This window comes from Lolium rigidum, chromosome 3 (genome assembly GCF_022539505.1).
Source record: "Lolium rigidum isolate FL_2022 chromosome 3, APGP_CSIRO_Lrig_0.1, whole genome shotgun sequence".
NCBI lineage: Eukaryota > Viridiplantae > Streptophyta > Magnoliopsida > Poales > Poaceae > Lolium > Lolium rigidum.
In genome coordinates, this window is record NC_061510.1 from 11,746,249 (window position 1) to 11,757,464 (window position 11,216).

At 40.7% G+C, this 11,216-nt stretch overlaps 1 long non-coding RNA gene across 1 annotated transcript; it reads right to left on the reverse strand.

The window, feature by feature from the left end:
- Positions 1 to 2,851: 2,851 nt before the first annotated feature.
- Positions 2,852 to 4,806, reverse strand: LOC124699109. The gene is made up of 3 exons (XR_007001271.1): positions 4,670 to 4,806; positions 3,918 to 3,989; positions 2,852 to 3,239 (listed from the first exon to the last, which is right to left on the reverse strand). It is a non-coding gene; the product is annotated as an uncharacterized LOC124699109 (long non-coding RNA).
- Positions 4,807 to 11,216: the final 6,410 nt, after the last annotated feature.

Consider the following 11,216-nt stretch of genomic DNA (forward strand, 5'->3'; position numbering starts at 1 on the left):
CTTAGAAGTCGTAGAACAACCCGGGAGGGAGGCACCAACATCGCTCCTGGAACAGCTACTGCTCCTGTGAAAAGATGCAAGGTCCAACCACTCCAAGGTCCAACCAGTCTTGGAACACAAAGGCAACAATTCAGCAACAAATAAGGAGCAGAAATAACCATCACTACATGCATCAAGAAAGCTATAAACAAAATTCATCTATTCGCAAAAGAGCAACCACTGTGATCTAGTGTTCCAGCTCAGCTCCAATAAGTGCACTCAGCCCACAAGTAAAAATCTAGTGTGGCCTATGCCAAATAGCTGCTCCACCATGCCAAATAGCAGCACGAGGACTGATTTGGTCATCCTTGCTATACACAAGCAAGTTTCTTATAGCTTATAGCAAACATATAAATAAAACTTCATATTAATCTGTTCTCGCTGAGAAATATAAAAAATGCCCAGCCCAAGTGCATGTTAGCCAAAATGGCTATATAGTCCAAATATTCAGATCTGATGATTCCTATCAAGCGCAAGAAGAAGAACCATGAAAAAACTAACATAGATGTCACATATAGCTACTGATTCGTTCATGAAAGGTTCAAAGATGGATATCTACTCCAGATCAGCTACAACAAGCTACATTGCCAACAATTGAAAAGGAGAATAGTGTATTCTTATTCCGGACAACTGAAGCTCTAAAATCAAGCAAGCGGCGACTGCCAGTCACAGGAGCGGAGGGAATGCTGTGAAAACTGCATTGATTAAACTTGGAATAATTTTGCGGTTGCAATTCTACTTGTGCCCAAATAATTATGTTTGAGATTGTGACTAATGGTATTGCCATTATATTAACAGGCGGATGCAGTTAGTCTTAAGAATGTTGTAATCTCAGTTGTTGATGTCATGCAAGGTTTGCGATCGATAGCTCATTGTATGCTTTCTAACTTAAGATATCTTAGGTATTTATTGTCCACGTTTACTTATTCGCCAATAAAATCAGGTCTTTAACAGTAGGCTTATCTTTTACTCCTCCCTCCATCCCGAAAAGGATGTCCCAACTTTGTCTAGATCCGATTCTACCTAAAACTCGTCTATATACATGAGTACCTAAATAAAATTGAAACATCCTTCACGGGACAGAGGGAGTACCTTATTTCATGGTTTGATACACATTCTTTAAAAGAGTTGTAGGATAAGTATGATTCATACTATAAGAAAAGTTTTTCCCTGTTAACAAATGGTAATAGTCTGAGTGTTGGTAATTTTCGTGGGAGTCCCCACCTTATGAAATACTACGCTCAAATCACTAACATATTAAATCATGAATAAATCCGCAAAAAACAATTCAGTCCACGACAATAGTTGAAAGGTATCTGGATGCACCCTCGATTTCCATGATTTAAATTTGAACTTCATAAGCTCATGAAATCAATTGGACTGAAGTGCAGAAGTTGAAGAACTAGGAGAGGGCGTCCCTCACCGTTAAGACAAATTCTTGTCAAATCTGTTTCAAGTGACATTAGAGCATCTTTCTTGCCAGGTTGTAGACATGACATATTTGGTCTCACAGTTTTCAGTCGTTGCATGACAAGAAATGGTCATGCTTGATGAATGCAGAAAACTCTTAGCTATGGCAGCAAACTGGAGGTATTAATATTCTATTCCCAGGAATTTCCTTGCAAGAAGTGACAATAAAGCTCTGAAATTTGAAAAAGACAAATTCTCTCTCTACTTAGTGGTGAACTGGTGATTAATTGTTCCCGTGATGGCAGCAGTTATACACAAGGTCTTACTACTACTATTGTATCTTTAATCAGGTACATGTGTCTAGTCTGCGCACAAATCCTATGCAAGGGATTTGTTAGTATGAATTAACAACCAGGGAAAGATATACGATATACACCAATCTTTCTTTTTAGGTGCAACTGTGCAAGTTGAGCCTGTGACTGTAAGAACATATTGTGCAAAGAGACAAGGAATGAGTAGATAAAAAATAACAAAACAAAAGAATGTTAAACATCCCCTGGCGATCATGGTGCACACTGTGCAGATAACAACTCAAAGTAATTGCATAGTGTACATTGATATTTTAGTACAATTTTTTAACAGCAAATCAATTTTGGAGGTACAAAAGGGGGACTGACAATAGAGAATATTGCATAGACAAACCCCACTGCAAGTCATTACATAGCTATTTTTCTGCCCTTACAACAAGCGAAAATCACCAAAAAAGAAAAGAAAATAAGATCATTGGATTGTCTATATGGTCTTTCATCCAAGTGAACAACAAGTAGACTTGCTGATGCCCGTTCCCTATCAATTGATATCAATCCATCTATCCATTAAATTATTTATTGCTTTCGTTCATGCATGCCTCACTCCTGAATCCTATACCGTGGGCACGCTTCTCAGCTGCGCACATGCTACTACTAAGCTAGCAGCTTGATGTATCCTAGCTTGGAGCATACGTAACCCTACAATGACAAAGCTTCGGTACAGGGAAATTTCTAACTCGAAAATTTATGATGAAAACAAAAACAAAGCTTCAGAATTGAACAGTTTTGATGCTGAACGTACTTGGTTGCTGTTCAAACATATTTGCTAGATCTCTGAGCCTTTTTTAAAATAAAACCACAAGCAAGACAAAGATCGAAATGCACTTGATTCATATACATATTCAATGAACAAAGTATCAATCCATGTTGAATATTTACCGAAAAGCATGATATACAATTCCTGAAGCTAACTAAGAATAGCTTGAGTGTTCTCGTTTGTCCAACACTTATCCCGGTAACATTTGGAGCGTGAAAAGCTGCAGAAAGCGCATATTTGTATTCCTATAGGATGACGAACAAAAAATAAACTCCTGCATTGAATTGCAATACTTGTGCTTATCTATTTCAGAGTATGAAAAATATAAAGATTTTTTCTTCGAATGGGATGTTCGCTAAGATGCAAGACTAACGATGAATATGCTACCATCATTTCTTACTAGATGACCTCACCTAAGCTGGTACCTTCATGTCATGTAGTGTGAAAGGACCAGGGATTGTATAATTATCGTGTGGAAAAGAACCAAGAAGTAAAAGCCGATTACTATACCAGCTTCTTATGTACTCCCTCGGGTCATTTTTAATTGACTCAAATTTAGTACAAAGTTGTTCTAAATCCGAGTCAATTAAAAGAGACTGGAGGGAGTATTTCTGATTGTGTCCAGGCAATAACTCAAAGCTACTCCTCCAAGGTTCCTTATCCACCTGTCAATTTGATCAAGTTATCAAACACTAGAGCTGGTCTGATTCAGATTTCATTCGCACATGTAGAAAAATTGTTGTCTATTATAACTGGAACTACAACAAATGTAGAACTATCTAGCCTGCATAAGCTTTACGCACACCCATAAAGCTGGAAATGCATAAAGGTAATTTTTTCCTAACAAGGAATGCTTTCAGGTCTTGACGGAAAGTAGCTTGACACGAAACTACGAGGACATATGTAAATCATGCCTAGTCTAAATTGTGAAAATCATCTCTAGTACTAGTTAGCAAAGGATATCATCAATCATATAAATGTCCAGTAGCTCTATTGATAAAAATGGTCAAACTCCCAGCCTTCAGAATTCAACACAGACATCACTAGTATAAAGTGAATATACCATTTCCAGGTCAAAAGAAAATAGAAAAGACCATCTCCTGTACATAATTCAGTTGCCAACTACATAGGAGAAATGCAAAATATCTAGAAAATACTCCCTTCCAAAGCATGAACAGATTCCTTTTACCCAGTATTTTGGGAGAAAATGAATCACTTAAGGTGATGGAAGTTAATAGCAGAGGGCTTTTTTTAGCTGGAGGGCATTGTTGTGAGCATGTAAGTTGAGTTTTAAGAAAAAGCTAGGCCACTAGAACTTTCAAGCCAGAGGTTTTAGCTGGTACCTCCAAGCCACGTCTAACTCCACTTGCCTCTTGTTGATGCTGCTGCCTCGCATCCCCAATAGCCAAAGCAACCTGCAAGGAACATGGTGTGATTAGAAAATCATTGCACCAAATAGTGTACAAGAAGCGAGAGATGTAAATAACTAAAACAAGAAACTGTCAAGCTGTCGTACATATGACCATTTGACAAAATAAATTATTTTACTTGAGTACCATATATTCAGGTTCCATGAAAAGAGCTAGAAGCTACAGAAGTTATTTAGTACAAATTAATAGATTTGATAGGAGTTAATGGATATTGGATAATCCATCATTTAATAATATAGAATGAACCTGAATAGATTACACTGCTGATACACTCATGGTGGAAAAGAGGAATCCAAAATCAGTTATTTAATAATCATCATGTAATATACTAGCAGGGTATAATCTGGAGGAACATTAACAGATAAAATGAACCTGAATGTGCAGACTACATGTATGTATGTCCAAAAGGTTTAGAATGATAGAAGTGATTTAGATATTAGGGGGAGTCAATTTGCGACCAAGCAAGACAAGCCTACTCCCCACAAAAAGAAAAAGAACAGAGAAGTAAGACTGCGTGCTAGCTTATCATCACATAGCACAAGCTACCTACACTTGATAGTCTAGAGCGAAGAAGAGCAAAACAACAGAAATCAAGTAAAGCCATAACAAGAAAACATCTCAACTTTGCAAATTCTTAACCAAAGCCATCCGAAGGTGGTACCGACCCACGGCGCGCAACGGAGTCCATCCACCGCAACACCACACACGACAGCGTAAGGTTATGCTCTCTGAGTTTGCGACAACGCCTCGACCTCCTCAGGGCACTCTGAGTTGGTATTGCTCGCAACGTAGTATGCTCTTGGAGTGAAGTCTTTGGCTTCAAAGCATGATCTGTCCTGCATTAGAAATACAGTAGGGTCAAAATCGCCGGTTACACCTACTACTACTCGCTCACTCTACACTGGAAAATTGGCACCAAGACTTACCCATGGGTCTTGCTGTACTGGCCATCATGGGCATGCCCAGGGTCTTCCTGTGCACAAAAATAGTGCACAACTATTAGATATTGATTTGAAAATGCTAGCTCAAAAAGGCTGCAAGAAAAAGGAACATGATGTTTGTTGAACTGAGCAGCACTAAACTGTCTAGAGCACCGTGCTCATTCAGCATAGGCAAGCCTACTGTTACAGAGAATAGAAGGTTGTGATGGCAAGCAAACTACACTGCACCCTGACTTCCCTCAAAACAAATTCAGTCCCTAAATGAACCGAACCAGGAAGGCATCAAGCGCAATAATATTGGTAAACACAATATGCTCCTTTGTTAGGCATGGATTCTCTATACATGCTTGATACAGAGACAACAAATACCAAGCGGCTTAAATTATCCTTGGTCTATCTCACATTGATCAACCAGGTATACTAATTACCGATCACTCAAGTCCAGCACATCTTACATTATGCACAGGGCAAATTAGAGTTACTGTATTACATATTTTAGAAAATACTTACTGATTTGAAATGCCACTTTTACAGTACATACATATCCAATTGCATTCTCACAAATGCAATATGTTAATTAACATGGTTTCGAGCTTAGAGAAGATCAAAAAATGAACTCTTTGCAAATAATCACTTGTAGCACTTGCTCAATGAACTCGTCCACCGTTATGACACCGACGGCTAGCTGCATCATCTTCAATGAGTGTGGGTATGTAACGGCTCTTTGTGTACTGGAAGACGTCGGACTGATCTTCGGACCGTTTTCTACTCGATCATGCTTCCTGTGTTAGCGTTCGGGGTGTTGGGAACTCAGGACAGCTCTTCCATCTCCCGCCCCAGAGGAAGGTCCACCACGGACTTTTCACCATGCTTGTCACGGATAGCATTGGCAACCTCTGTTTTCAGCATCAAAAGAAAGGAGAACAAAGGAAATCGTGATTGCCGGGCTTGCATGCTTGCAGGTTCCTCCTACCCAGTACTAGTACTACTCTTGTGCTATATATCATGCATGCTCACCGTGGAGCACAGCAGATCAGCAGCTAGCCGGATGATTCAACCGTGGAATCTAACTAGGCTGTAACACAGAAGAGGAGGCGGGGGGAAAGAAAGTACCTTTTGCAGTTGCAGGGCTGGTCGACGTCTCCCTTGAGCAAGCACAAGACCGGACTCGACTGGGTGGCCTACTCGTCGTGGCCGGGCCGCCCGCCCTCCATCCCGTTGCGCGCGCGTCATCCACTCGCAGCTCCACGCTCCGGACGGCAACGTCGGCGCTTGGCCGTTTTCCCCGTCCTCCGATTGGCCGTCCTCCTGGTCGGTGTTCCGAAGTCCGGACCAAATTAAGGGAAGGGGACGAGCCCCGGCGTGAGCAAATCGGCGATTGAAGACGAAAGGCATAGTATGAGGGAGGAGGGGGAGGGGCTGACCGAGGTGCGTGGACGCTGGAAGGCCTCCATGCCGGCGACCTTGGAGGCGGGTGACCGATCAGCTGGAGCGGCGCTTGATGCCGCGGACGAGCAGAATATGACCGTGGCCGGGGATACAGCGGTGCGCGGGGAGGGACTCGAGTGGGTGGGTGCCGCCGTGCCGGCGAGCGGGGATGCAGGGGCCGGCGAATGGCGGCCGACGCGGGCGATGGAGGAAGAAAGTAAAGATCCGGGGAGACGACTCTGCTTGGACTGCGTGGTGTCATTAGATTGGAACATGGAGAGATCATCAAAGATTGATTGCCGCGCGTTTAGCGAGGCGACGGAGAAAATTGGAGACTTTATTAACTGCCCCCGCTGCATGTGTTAATCGGACCATGTTTTAGCTAGTACTAGATTTTGCACAACAAAACTCAAAACTAAGATAAGGAGAGGTTGCTACAGTAGTAAACAACTTCCAAGAAACAAATATAAAACAAAGTACTGTAGCAAAATAGCACATGGGTTATCTCCCAAGAAGTTCTTTCTTTATAGCCATTAAGATGGGCTCAGCAGTTTTAATGATGCACTCGCAAGAAATAGTATGTGAAGCAAAAGAGAGCATCAAGAGGCAAATTCAAAACACATTTAAGTCTAACATGCTTCCTATTCATAGGAATCTTGTAAATAAACAAGTTCATGAAGAGCAAAGTAACAAGCATAGGAAGATAAAACAAGTGTAGCTTCAAAAATTTCAGCACATAGAGAGGTGTTTTAGTAACATGAAAATTTCTACAACCATATTTTCCTCTCTCATAATAACTTTCAGTAGCATCATGAGCAAACTCAACAATATAACTATCACATAAAGCATTCTTATCATGAGTCTCATGCATAAAATTATTACTCTCCACATAAGCATAATCAATTTTATTAGTTGTAGTGGGAGCAAATTCAACAAAGTAGCTATCATTATTATTCTCATCAAGTGTAGGAGGCATAGTATAATCACAATAAAATTTACTCTCCATAGTAGGTTGTACCAAAAGACCACTATTATAATCATCATGAATAGGAGGCAAAGTATCATCAAAGAAAATTTTCTCCTCAATGCTTGGGGGACTAAAAAGATCATGAAAACCAGCTTCCCCAAGCTTAGAACTTTCTATATTATTATCAACAATGGTGTTCAAAGCGTTCATACTAATATTACTACCAAGCATGCAAATAAGATTCCATAGGTTTTTTAATTTTCGCATCAAACAATCCATGTTTTAAATCAGGAAATAGAATAAGAAGCTCACTCTTGTACATTATGCCAAACTAGTGTAAACAAGAAACAACAAGATGCAATTGCAGGATCTAAAGGAAATAGCTTCGAGCACGCACACAACGGTAACAGAAAAGTACTTTACCTGAGACCGGAGTATGAGTGCCTTTTTACCTTTCCTCCCCGGCAACGGCGCCAGAAAATAGCTTGATGTCTACGTTCCCCCTCCTTTCCTGTAGACAGTGTTGGGCCCCCAAGAGCAGAGGTTTGTAGAACAGCAGCAAGTTTTCCCTTAAGTGGATCACCCAAGGTTTATCGAACTCGGGGAGGAAGAGGTCAAAGATATCCCTCTCATGCAACCCTGCAACCACAAAGCAAGAAGTCTCTTGTGTCCCCAACACACCTAATAGGTGCACTAGTTCGGCGAAGAGATAGTGAAATACAGGTGGTATGAATAAATATGAGCAGTAGTAACGCAGCAGTAGTAACGCAGTAAAACAGTAAACAAGCAGCGATAGCAGTATTTAGGAACAAGGCCTAGGGATTACACTTTCGCTAGTGGACACTCTCAACATTGATCACATAACAGAATAGATAAATGCATACTCTACACTTTTGTTGGATGATGAACACATTGCGTAGGATTACACGAACCCTCAATGCCGGAGTTAACAAGCTCCACAATAATGCTCATGTTTTAGTAACCTTTAGTGTAAGATAGATCAACAGACTAAACCAAGTACTAGCATAGCATGCACACCGTAACCTTCATGCATATGTAGGAGGAATAGATCACATCAATATTATCATAGCAATAGTTAACTTCATAATCTACAAGAGATCATAATCATAGCATAAACCAAGTACTAATACGGTGCACACACTGTCGCCTTTACACACGTGCAGGAGGAATAGAACTACTTTAATAACATCACTAGAGTAGCACATAGATGAATTGTGATACAAAACTCATATGAATCTCAATCATGTAAAGCAGCTCATGAGATTATTGTATTGAGGTACATGGGAGAGAGATGAACCACATAGCTACAGCGAAGCCCTCAGCCTCGGGGATGGATTACTCCCTCCTCATCATAGAGGCAGCGATGGCGGTGAAGATGGCGGTGAAGACGGCGGTGGAGACGGCTCCGGGGCAATTCCCCGTCCGGCGGGGTGCCGGAGCAGAGTTCTGTCCCCCGAAATTGACTTTCGCGATGGCGGCAGCTCTGGATGGGTTTTCGTCTCGTGGTTCTTTACGTCGATGTTTTTAGGTCACGACGGTTTATATAGGCGAAGAATCGGAGTCGGAGGGGCCACGGGCTGCCCAAACCATAGGGGGGCGCCCCCCCCCTGGCCGCGCCGGGGTGTGGTGTGGGCCCCCCCTGGCACCTCTCTGGCCCTTCTCCGGTGCTCTGGAAGCTTCGCGAAATTATAAGATCCCCGGAATTGATTTCGTCCGATTCCGAAAATATTTCCTTACTAGGATTTCTGAAACCAAAAACAGCAGAAAACAGACAAGCGGCCTTTCGGCATCTCGTCAATAGGTTAGTTCCGGAAAACGCATAAAAATGATATAAAGTGTGAACAAAACATGTTGGTATTGTCATAAAACAAGCATGGAACATCGGAAATTATAGATACGTTGGAGACGTATCAGCATCCCCAAGCTTAGTTCCTACTCGTCCTCGAGTAGGTAAACGATAAAAGATAATTTCTGAGGTGACATGCTACCAACATAATCTTAATCATACTATTGTAAAGCATATGAGATGAATGCAGCGATTCAAAACAATGTTAATGCAATGAGTAAACAATTGAATCATATAGCAAAGACTTTTCATGAATAGTACTTTCAAGACAAGCATCAATAAGTCTTGCATAAGAGTTACTCATAAAGCAATAAATTCTTAGTAGAGACATTGAAGCAACACTATGGAAGATAAAGTTTAAGCAGTTGCTTTCAACTTGTAACATGTATATCTCATGGATAATTGTCAATGCAAAGTAATATAACAAGTGCAATAAGCAAGTATGTAAGAATCAATGCACAGTTCACACAAATGTTTGCTTCTTGAGGTGGAGAAAGATAGGTGAACTGACTCAACATAAAAGTAAAGAGAATGGTCCTTCAAAGAGGAAAGCATTGATTGCTATATTTGTGCTAGAGCTTTTATTTTGAAAACATGAAACAATTTTGTCAACGGTAGTAATAAAGCATATGAGTTATGTACATTATATCTTACAAGTTGCAAGTCTCATGCATAGTATACTAATAGTGCCCGCACCTTGTCCTAATTAACTTGGACTACCGGATCTTTGCAATGCACATGTTTTGACCAAGTGTCACAATGGGGTACCTCCATGCCGCCTGTACAAAGGTCTAAGGAGAAAGCTCGCATTTTGGATTTCTCGCTTTTGATTATTCTCAACTTAGACATCCATACCGGGACAACATGGACAACGAGATAATGGACTCCTCTTTAATGCATAAGCATGTGGCAACAATTATTATTCTCATATGAGATTGAGGATATATGTCCAAACTGAAACTTCCACCATGAATCATGGCTTTAGTTAGCGGTCCAAAGTTCTTCTCTAACAATATGCATGCTCCAACCATAAAGGTGGTAGATCTCTCTTGCTTCAGACAAGACGGACATGCATAGCAACTCACATGATATCCAACAAAGAATAGTTGATGGCGTCCCCAGAAGTATGGTTATCGCACAACAAGCAACTTAATAAGAGATAAAGTGCATAAGTACATATTCAATACCACAATAGTTTTTAAGCTATTTGTCCCATGAGCTATATATTGCAAAGGTGAATGATGGAATTTTAAAGGTAGCACTCAAGCAATTTACTTTGGAATGGCGGATAAATACCATGTAGTAGGTAGGTATGGTGGACACAAATGGCATAATGATTAGCTCAAGATTTGGATGCATGAGAAGTATTCCCTCTCGATACAAGGTTTAGGCCAGCAAGGTTGTTTGAAGCAAACACAAGTACGAACTAGTACAGCAAAACTCACATAAAAGACATATTACAAGCATTATAAAACTATACATCGTCTTCCTTGTTGTTCAAACATCTTACTAGAAAATATCTAGACTCTAGAGAAACCACTCATGCAAACCAAATTTTAACAAGCTCTATGTATTTCTTCACTAATAGGTGCAAGGTATATGATGCAAGAGCTTAAATAAGAGCACAACAATTGCCAAGTATCAAGTTATTCAATACATCATACCAATTACTACATGTAGCATTTTCCAATTCCAACCATATAAAAATGAACGAAGCAGTTTTAACCTTCGCCATGAACACTAAAAGATAAAGCTAAGAACACATGTGTTCATATGAACCAGCGGAGCGTGTCTCTCTCCCACACAAGCATTTATTTAAACAAAAACAAAAACAAAAGCACACAGACGCTCCAAGTAAAGTACATAAGATGTGGCCGAATAAAAATATAGTTTCAAGAGAAGGAACCTGATAATTTGTCGATGAAGAAGGGGATGCCTTGGGCATCCCCAAGCTTAGACGCTTGAGTCTTCTTGAAATATGCAGGGGTCAACCACCGGGGCATCCCCAA